This window comes from Notothenia rossii (assembly GCF_949606895.1).
Source record: "Notothenia rossii genome assembly, chromosome: 2".
NCBI classification, from domain to species: Eukaryota; Metazoa; Chordata; class Actinopteri; order Perciformes; family Nototheniidae; genus Notothenia; species Notothenia rossii.
In genome coordinates, this window is record NC_136904.1 from 33978152 (window position 1) to 33989448 (window position 11297).

An 11297-nucleotide genomic window follows, 5' to 3' on the forward strand; every position below is an offset into this window, starting at 1 on the left:
CAAGTATAGTACTTGTTGAGTTTATGAACTTAGTTACTTTACACCAGTGGCTATAAAGATAGAAAGACTAAGCCTTGCACAGAGGCCTGAAAATACATTTTCAAAATGCTCAACAGTGCTGCCAAAATTATAAACTGACTGCTACACAATTAAAATAAATGCTTTTTATATATTTCTATTAGATGTGACTCTATGGCGTTTCTGTTAATATTAACACTACTGCTTTAGTTGTTCTGACTGCTAAAATCCTCTGTTATTCCTCATTTTAAAGCCGATATTCTGTGGGGTCAGGGGGCTCGGATCCTTGTCACCTTTTTCATACCTGATGAGTTTGCATCCCTGTTGTCAATTTGTTTGGTTATCTAGGCACAGCTGTGTGTGACTCCCTCTGGTACACTGGTATGTGTTTTCCTAATGTAGAGAGCATTGATTAATTAATAAACTACACACTGACTCTAGATCATGACCAAATCCTTATTTTTTGATCAAATGTTTTTCAAATTTTTTTATTGTATATTATATAACAGCTGCAAATCACAGACCGGAGTCTCTGCTACTGTGGACCACGAAGGAGGGGATTCTCATCCCCATCCCCAAAGACCCTGCATGGCATGGAAATCTCCTCCTCCTGGAACAATTCTACACCCAGCATATGCTCCCTGTGTTGGCCAGTAGAGAGGAGGACATTTAAATAAACATACTCTTAACACCCTCGGACTCTGCGTTGTGTTTCGTATGTGTGATGGGGTGTTATGCAGAGGGGAGGAAAACAGGACACAGCAGATTGGGATTGTGGTGGAGATGCTGAGCAGTTATTTAATTGTTGCGTGTAATTATTATTATACTGTGTGCTTCTTAGTTATTCCATCTTTTGCTGTAACATGGATCTGTATGTAACTCTATATTTAATTGTTATCTACCACACTTCCTTCTACATCATACACCATCATTATACATGATGGTGTATATAGGATATGTATTTATTTGTATACATATCTAAATTGTATAATTTTATTTTTCGTATTTGGGATTTCTCTTTTGTCCACTCAAATACACTTGGCCCTTTCTCTTTTCCATGTGGAAAATGGCAGCTGCATATTCTGCTTTTCTCATCTGCTCCCTGTCTGCTCATCTATGATGAGAAAATTATATAATTAATTACTAATAATCATTTAAACCTGTTATTACCAATATTTCACAAATTCTTCATGTAAACTTAAGAGCACAGCTGTATGTTGAGTATGTCAGCTTTGCTTGGTTCATCTTACTGGGGGGGGGGGGGCTGCTACATGGATGTCGGTGCAGTCCACAATAATTTTGCAGCTGAAGGCAGAATGAATTTGTTATTGACTCAGAATGAAGCACAACTTCATGTCATACAATACATTGACTTTATTTGTAATTGTGTAAAAAAATAAAGCATTGATTAGCAAGCAGGACCTGGCAGGAACAGAGAATGGTGATGGATGGAGCTGGGAAGAGAGAAGAATAAAGAAAACAGATCAACTTTATTATCGGATATTAAAAATTCAATTTCAAAACAAGTTGCCGCTCCTACAGTTTTCTAGTGTGTAGAGATGATTTCACATGACCAATGCAAAATATCACACTCAATACATGTGTGTCTCTGAGGGGTGCATTGTGCCTTTGATGTAAATAAATAATATACCATAACCAAATACTATTACGTACAGTGGAAATCAGGTTACCAGAGCAGGTCAGACCAGTGTGCATGTTCCTCAGGGTCTCAGCAGTTACAGGTGAGGTAAAGAAAATAAAAGAGAAAAAGGTCAGTAACAACACTTTAAAGTAACAACACTGAATAATTATCTCTTTTAATAATTTTCTCTCAGTAATCACTCAACTACTGTCTTTCCAACAAACAGATTGACTCACTCTCACTATCATCACAATGAAACACGTCCAGAAGAATGTCATGCAAAGCTGCCTGCCTTCCTTCCTTCGACTCTCCCTGAACTGCCTGATCTTTTAATGGTCAATGTTAACCATTTGTGCAGATAGCATTAAGTAGAAAAGATCGCTGATACTAATGTGGCGTTAGCCTACCTCCCGCCCCCTTAGCACCTGGTGGAGGGGGCGATATGCTACTCTTCAAATGTTTCACAAAATACTTACCATCATGACTACTCTTACTGTTTAACATTTTGGTTTACTTCATGTTAAGGCTAATACAAATGACTAGGCTAAGTAATGTAATGTAATATAATGCTAACTAACATGCTCGCTACTAGCTAGGTAGCTAACTTGACTATGTTCCATGCAAAACATGTATATTACCTGATATGTTTGGTCCAACGACTCCTGGTCCTTTCATCAGACGGGAAGCGATAGAACGAGCAAGTGGTATGATCTCTTTTGTGATTACAACCTCGTACAAAGCACACAGGCATCTTGTAAAAGTGAATTTATTGGAGCAATCTCTTATATTTATTGGAGGGAATAAATCAGTCTTCTTCTTCCTCTTTGCTTTGCGAGTCACAACCAGTCTTGGAGCATTATCGCCTATGACATCACTTACGCGACCCAGAATGCATTTGGGATTTGTAGTCTTTCTCGTTGCGTATTATTCATAGTCTTATATTTCAGCATTTTTACGACAAACTGTGACTTTTTTTACATGGAAATGATTGTTTAAGATTGACAAACATCATATGTGTCATTCGTGGCACAATTCAAACGGGATCAAAAGATAACTTTTCTCTCTCCATTGACTTCAATGTATAATTTTCCGCTTCCGGGGTCCCATGGAGGCTCCCGGAAGGGGAGGGACTTCGCCTCTCTATTACCTGATATGTTTGGTCCAACGACTCCTGGTCCTTTCATCAGACGGGAAGCGATAGAACGAGCAAGTGGTATGATCTCTTTTGTGATTACAACCTCGTACAAAGCACACAGGCATCTTGTAAAAGTGAATTTATTGGAGCAATCTCTTATATTTATTGGAGGGAATAAATCAGTCTTCTTCTTCCTCTTTGCTTTGCGAGTCACAACCAGTCTTGGAGCATTATCGCCTATGACATCACTTACGCGACCCAGAATGCATTTGGGATTTGTAGTCTTTCTAGTTGCGTATTATTCATAGTCTTATATTTCAGCATTTTTACGACAAACTGTGACTTTTTTTACATGGAAATGATTGTTTAAGATTGACAAACATCATATGTGTCATTCGTGGCACAATTCAAACGGGATCAAAAGATAACTTTTCTCTCTCCATTGACTTCAATGTATAATTTTCCGCTTCCGGGGTCCCATGGAGGCTCCCGGAAGGGGAGGGACTTCGCCTCTCTATTGTGCGAGACCAGAGACCTGTAGTTCACTGAGCGGTTTCACACAAAAAAAATTGTAACTTCACAGTTTTACGACACATTTTTATTTTTTTGACTTGCAAAATGTTCTTTTAATTTGACAAACATCATATGTGTCATTCGTGACACAATTCAAACGGGATCGAAAGATGACTTTTCTCTCTCCATTGACGTCAATGTATAATTTTCCGCTTCCGGGGTCCCATGGGTCGGAAGTAGATGGGCGGGACTTCGCCTCTCTATAAGTTTGGTAACCTAACGTGTTGTTGTGATGACGTAATCAAAACGCGGCGACAAGCACGGCGCGCGACCATGCTCGCGGCTGGCTCACAGCCAACATGTCTGCCGCTTGGAGATATTTAAAAATATCAGAGAGAGAGGCGCGGATTGCGATTTGTAAAACGTGTTCAGCTGACATTTCTTGAGGGGGTGTAACTGCAAAGACTTTCACCACTTCGGGATTACTCAACCACTTGAAATCAAAACACCCGGACAAATATGCGGAGTATGATCAACGTAACCCTGTTCTCTGACATTCTGTGATATTTTTTCGGTGTTAAAACTGATGAGCACCTTATATATACAGTCTATGATGAGCAGTAATTTGAGTTTCAAAGTCCCCTCCAGACAACAAGGAGGAGTATTTTTGTCTAACTTTGAAATTATTCAAAAAGTACACAGTAAAAGTAGTTCATATTATTTGTGCAAGTAGTCTAAGAAGTACTAAGTACAAATATGGCAGTTTCATAAACTACTTATGGAAGAAATGTTTTTTATCCCACGTCAAAGTTAGACGAAAATGCTCCTTCTTGTTGTCTGCAGGGGACTTTGAAACTCAAATTACTCAAAAAGTACACAGTAAAAGTAGTTCATATTATTTTTGCAAGTAGTCTAAGAAGTACTAAGTACAAACATGGCAGACTCATAAACTACTTATGGAAGAAATGTTTTTTAGACCACATTAAAGTTGACAAAAATGCTCATTCTTGTTCTCTGGAGAGGACTTTGAAGACTCAAATTACTGAAAAAGTACACAGTAAAAGTAGTTCATATTATGTTTGCAAGTAGTCCTAGAAGTATTAAGTACAAACATGGCAGTTTCATAAACTACTTATGGAAGAAATATTTTTTATCCCACGTCAAAGTTAGACAAAAATGCTCCTTCTTGTTCTCTGGAGGGAATTTTGCCATTCTCAAAAAGTACACAGTAAAAGTAGTTCATAGTATTTGTGCAACAAGTTTATGAAGCAATAAGTCCTACAATTATTCTCATAAATTACCCTGTTCCTCAATCGCAAATAATAGGAATGAACCACATGCCATCATTTACTTTGAAATCCAGCTTCCCAGGGTTGTTTTATTGCATTACCGTAAACCTGTAACTAATCGCGCACTCAAAATACAGGGGCGGCTGGTTTGACCACGCAAAAGTGAAAGACGGCTGGCTTGACAGCAGTCGGGCTGTCAGGAGAGGGGGAGGAAAAGAGAGGCTCCGTCCTCCGTGTATTATTCTTATATTATTATATAGAGTCGTTATTCATTTGTTTTTAAAGTTCAATAAATAACAAAGAAGACCTTTGACCAGCACTTTTCTAATTTTGTCCGGAAGATTTAAACTTTAACAGACAAGTTGACCGGCGAAACCCCACCTCTGCTGCTAAATCCAGCACGGAGAATAAACAGAAAGGCAACCCTGGCAACCATGTATGCGCGAGAAGTCAGAAAATCACACATTTTTACGCTTTCCTCAAATCGATAAACAAGTGAGACTCAACAGAGACGTTGATCATATTTTTTGTCTGTTGAATCTTTGTTTTACTGTCAGCATTTCATAACTGTTTATATTCTGATTTTTTTATAACTATAATGATCATATAAAGGTGTGCCTCGGAAATAATTGTTTACATAAATGATGACCAAATCATTTTAAGACCCACTGCGCTCTTTCTCTCTCTCTCTCGCTCGGAGCCGCGTTCCGGTTCTCTCTGGCGGCAGCACTACATCCCTGAGTGCAGCTGTAGTAACTCCCAGGAAGCTTCTGGTGAGCATAGTGGAGTGATATACTCCACCCCCTTTTGCTTGTGAAGCACTAACTGAGCCTTTTGACACTTTCTGAATATGGCCTATCTTCCCACACTTGTGACAGGTCTCTTTAATAAACCTACAGTCCCCAGCTATGTGCAAGCCTTATGCTGTGCTGCTGCTCACTGGGGCTCTGCCTTGCCGTCATCTTGTGCACTGCCTCAGGTGCTCTCATGTGCGAGGGTGCTGACTCCAATGACTGTAAGTCTCTCACATCCTTGCTGGCTGTCTCAATAGCCTGGGCCAGCTTCAGTGCCCTGTCGAAGGTCAAATCCGGCTCTGACAACAATCGCCGTTGTAGGAGATCCTCCCCAATCCCACAGACCAGCCTGTCACGCAGCATTTCTGTTAACTTGTCTCCATATTTACAATCTTGTGCTAATTTCCTTAACACAGCAACGTACTCCATGACTGTTTCTCCCAGCTTCCTACTTCTTGAGTTAAATTTGTAGCGCTGTACAATTTCACTGGGTTTGGGGTTGAAATGGTCTTTCAGCAGCTGAACAAGCTCAATAAAAAATCTTATCTCCTGGCTTCGCCGGGCTGATAACGTTCCTCATAAGGCTGTAAGTCTGACTGCCAACTGAACTGAGCAAAATAGCTTTCTGCCGACCTGCATATTTGATCTCATTAGCTTCGAAGAAATATTGGAGAACCTCACAATATTCCTCCCACGTCTGGGATTGACTCTCAAAAGGAACGGTTTTTCCTACCGTTGCCGCCGCCATCTTCTAGCTCACACCACTGTCCGGTGTTTGGCGCCGTTAACATAGCCACTCAACGGTCTCGCTCATTTGCAGTAGGGCCTGGCTCATTTCGTGGCATCTGCAGGCAGTGGCAAGTACTTCCGGCATCTGCCACAGAGGCCGCTACTCCGTGGTATCTGTGGCAAGTATATGCCACAGATGTGGTATCTGTGGCAAGTATATGCCACAGCCACAACTTGCCGTGGCAAGTAAATGCCACAACCATGCCAGTATATGCCACAACTTATATATGCCACAACTTGCCGTGACAAGTATATGCCACAACTTGCCGTGGCAAGTAAATGCCACAAGTTAAGAGTTAAGAGAAGGTTTACCGTAGCTGCCACCCGCCTTCCGTGGCAAATGCTGATATTTAAACCCGTATTTATCGCGTAAAATGTCGCTGTTTTGGCATGACTTTATCGGACTGATCTGTACACAAGACTGATGATCTGTTACTGATGGTCCGATCATATTTTTTAAAAAAGATTAAACATATGTTCTATAGCTTTTACTTGTAGAACGTGGTTTGTTAAAATAAATAAACGTGCTATTTTTATGATAATACTCAAGATATATTATTAGTAAGTTGACATAAAGATCTAACATTGTTGACCAGAGGTGGGAAACTTGTATACTCAAGTACTGTACTTGTGATTTAGAAATAGCCTAGTTGTACTTTAGTTGAGTATGTAAATGGTATGTTACGTAGTAGGCTACTTACCCCACTACAACTCAGAGGTAAATTGTGTAATTGTAGCCTACTCCCCTACATTTATTTAATACGCTACCTTTAGTTACTTACTACAGATTCTGATTAATGATGATACATATAATCAAGTCTTAAATCAGACTTTATAGTTACTCCTGGAGTAAATTCACAAGATACCCTACTACAGTATACAAAGTCATTAAAACTAGCTGCACCTTTACCAGCTTTGAGAACACTTTCATGATCAATCATTATAATGAAAACATGTAATATGCACTTTAAGTATATTGTTATGCTAATCATTTTGCGCTTTTACTTGAGTAACATTTTAATGCATGACTTTTACTTGTAACAGAGTATTCCAACATTTAGGTTGGCTACTTCTACTTTTACTTCACACTAGAACCACAAGGGGTCGCTGTATAGCCTACCTAAAACCACCAACGTGTCAAATGAACGAATGCATTGATTTTCAAGGTACAATGTTATTTTATTTATCATACTAGAACACAATGAGTGTTGCCACTACATTGCCGTGGCATGTGCCTTGGCATTTGTGGCATCTCCCACAGAGGCCACTACTCTGTGGCATCTGTGGCAAGTATATGCCACAACTTGCCGTGGCAAGTAAATGCCACAGATGCCACAACTTGCCGTGGCAAGCATATGCCACAACTTGCCGTGGCAAGTAAATGCCACAGATGCCACAACTTGCCGTGGCAAGCATATGCAACAACTTGCCGTGGCAAGCATATGCCACAACTTGCCGTGGCATTTGCGCATGCTGAACGGGAGTTGCCACAAGATGCCAGAGTTAAGAGAAGTTTTACGGTAGCTGCCACTCGCCTTCCGTGGCAAATGCTGATATTTAAACTCGTATTTATCGTGTAAAATGTCGCTGTTTAGGCATGACTTTATCGGACTGATCTGTACACAGGACTGATGTGCGATCTCTATTTTTCAAAAAGATAATAAATTATCATTTATATTCAATTTTACTTGGAATAGCCTACGTGGTTTGCTAAAATAAACAAACGTGCTATATCTATGATAGTATGCTAAACATAGGCCTATATTGTAATAAAAAAAGAAATATTGGCAAGTGAGCGTTGCAACGCAAGCCCTTGTCGCTTCTTGAGGGGAGTTTCCACTGCTTGCTACGATAACCAGGTGTATTGTTACTAGTAAAGACAAATAATTAAAAATAAATATCTGTATTGACACAGCAACGTGTACAATGGTGTTATTAGACTTGTCTACAGACTTAGGGCAGCTGTAACTGATTGCAGTTGCCACTGCTAGTGAGATGCTAAGATTTATATTTTATAAATGAGGCAAAGGACAGTTATATTTGATTGTACACATGTATAAATGTGTTATTTTAAATCCAGGCATATGTACTTAATTTGTATTATTTTCGTTGTTAATAAACAGATTAATGTCATTGTATCTGTTTTGTTGTTTAATATTTTAATTCTGGTTGAACATTTTTATTTAAATGCTTCAGATTATTCTTATTAGATATTGATATCGGTGAATCCAAACAAACCATGTTATTCCGTTAAGACAATCATGACAGTATATTAAAAATCAAGACACAATGCATGCTTTTTTATCCATCCTTTTATTGCGTTTTGAAAGTGGTGAACAATTAACATGAAGAATGTTCTCTTAAGCATGATACTCCAAGCAATCCTCATTTAACCGTATAAAGTTGATTTAATATGTTGAGGAAAGAGGGTTACAATGTAATATAATTACACCCTTGTTAAAACTTTTTGTGTGCATCAGTAAAAAGGTTATATGTCATGCATGCAAATATCAAATCATTGTGTTGCTAATTAACATAAACAGATTTTGATATGATACGTTGTATTTAATTTATTTATCTAAAATGTTGAAATCTTTGCGTTACAGCAAATAATAATAATAAAAAGAAACAGGAAATAATTTACGCATTATTAGTAGATATTTATCTACAGAGTATCTAAAGAATAAACAATATAGCCTACTGAATATGTAAGAATACACTACAATAAACCATCTCACTAAAACCAATAGAAACATATGTTTGTCTTTCTTAACCCTTTCATCCATGAATTATGAAAGCCTCACTCAGGATTTTTTTACCAATTGTTTTTATTGCTCTTGGGGCATGAAAAACAAGATTTTAACTTTAGTTTATTTTTATCTATTTTTTTCAAATTTAGAACATTTAAAAATACATTAAAAAAAATAATTTTAAGGATGATGTTTTCCTTATTAATAAGTCACAAATCACAAACTCAGTAAATGAACACTGACATAACAAAAACACAGAAAATGACCACTAGTTGTCATAAAGTAAAACAGTAACAATAGGAAATTACAGTCTTTTCAAGTGAATGTATATATTTATATATAAAACAAACAATAGAAGCACACTTACTGTCAAGTAGCCTATACCAACATTAACATAAGATAATCCTTATGTGTATTATGTATGATGGAAATCCATCAAGGGTGAAAGGTTATATCATGTGCACAGCTATTGCTTATGGCAATGAAAATCGTATTGGTCCCGCCATGCGTTTTAGAAGGGGGATGATTTTAACCGTTTTTATTTCAGGGGGGATGCCATCCCCCCTCAACTCGAGTACCGACTATTATCATAAAAATAGCACGTTTATTTATTTTAACAAACCACGTTCTCCAAGTAAAATCTATAGAACATATGTTTAATCTTTTTGAAAAATATGATCGGACCATCAGTAACAGATCATCAGTCTTGTGTACAGATCAGTCCGATAAAGTCATGCTAAAACAGCGACATTTTACGCGATAAATACGGGTTTAAATATCAGCATTTGCCACGGAAGGCGAGTGGCAGCTACCGTAAACCTTCTCTTAACTCTTAACTTGTGGCATTTACTTGCCACGGCAAGTTGTGGCATATAGCCTACATGCCACGGCAAGTTGTGGCATATATAAGTTGTGGCATATACCACGGCAAGTTGTGGCATGGTTGTGGCATTTACTTGCCACGGCAAGTTGTGGCTGTGGCATATACTTGCCACAGATACCACATCTGTGGCATATACTTGCCACAGATACCACGGAGTAGCGGACTCTGTGGCAGATGCCGGAAGTACTTGCCACTGCCCGCAGATGCCACGAAATGCGCTTGCTGTCTCTCCTCATTTGCGTGCATTTCCACCAGGCATCTGCTGTACTTTTATCATCGTCGCCATTATGTAGTAACTCACAGGAGGCTTCTGGTGAGCATAGTGGAGTTTATTGGTTTCTGGTAGCGCCAAACTGCGACTCCGGTTCATCACATATTTAGCATAACCACCTAGCCCCCAGTTCCTCTTCTATGCTTATTGAACGGCAACAACTTCAATGTCACAGTGCCACCTAGTGAACTGGTGAACTAAAATGCAATGATATGACCTTACAACAGCAGCCATATTGTCATTCAAGAGAAAATACGATTCGTACATTATAACTTTGATTTAAAGGATATGTTGATGATAGCTCAAGTATATACTGCCTATTCTGGGTTAATATTGAAATATTTTAAAGCATGTGCACTTATAAATCTACTGTATCAGATGTTGTGAATATTCTTTGTAACTTTTGTTGTTTAGGCATTTAATTAACAAAGATCTGTCAGCCATGCAGTTTTTCAGCAATGTGTGTTTTGTGTTTTCCTACTTTTCCTCTCTTAACAGAAATCCTCATGGGGGAAACATTGGAGAAAGTGTTAAAGTTGGCTGCCGGGGCGGCGCCTCCGTCCGTCACCATCAGCCTCATGCCGAGCTGTTACGACAGTCAGACTGTGTTAAGTGCTGTGGGAGTGTTGCCTTGACGACCATTGTTTGTGGAGTGTTTCAAGCTCCCGTGGGATTTGGGGGGTGGACGAATGAGTGTGTGTGTATGTGTGTGTGTGTGTGTGTGTGTGTGTGTGTGTGTGTGTGTGTGTGTGTGTGTGTGTGTGTGTGTGTGTGTGTGTGTGTGTGTGTGTGTGTGTGTGTGTGTGTGTGTGTGTGTGTGTGTGTGTGTGTGTGTGTGTGTGTGTGTGTGTGTGTGTGTGTGTGTGTGTGTGTGTGTGTGTGTGTGTGTGTAAATCAGTGTTGGCTGGAAATGCCTGTGTGACCTAATGCACATCTGTGTGTTGGGTTGATAGACGGAGAGAGTTTTTAAAGAGAAAGTTCCACTTCAGTCTTTGTTTTCAGAAGTGAACACAAACAGACCAGCAGACAGTATGAAGGTAGATATGGTGCAAAATGCGAGAACTTGTAAAACCTGATGTGAGCACTTGCAGGAAAAAAATCTGAGCTTGTGTGCATACATTTACATTTGTATAAAATATCCACGTATCTGTGAACCAATTTTGAAGTCACAGAAAAAAAAGAAAAGTTTTGTAGCTTGTAGAAAAAAATGAAC

The 11297-nt window shown here is 39.0% G+C and overlaps 1 long non-coding RNA gene across 1 annotated transcript; it reads right to left on the reverse strand.

Annotated features, from left to right (window-relative positions):
- Window positions 1-1372: 1372 nt before the first annotated feature.
- LOC307028248 lies at window positions 1373-2518 on the reverse strand. The gene is made up of 2 exons (XR_013804902.1): window positions 1693-2518; window positions 1373-1472 (listed from the first exon to the last, which is right to left on the reverse strand). It is a non-coding gene; the product is annotated as an uncharacterized lncRNA (long non-coding RNA).
- Between the last annotated feature and the right edge of the window lie 8779 nt (window positions 2519-11297).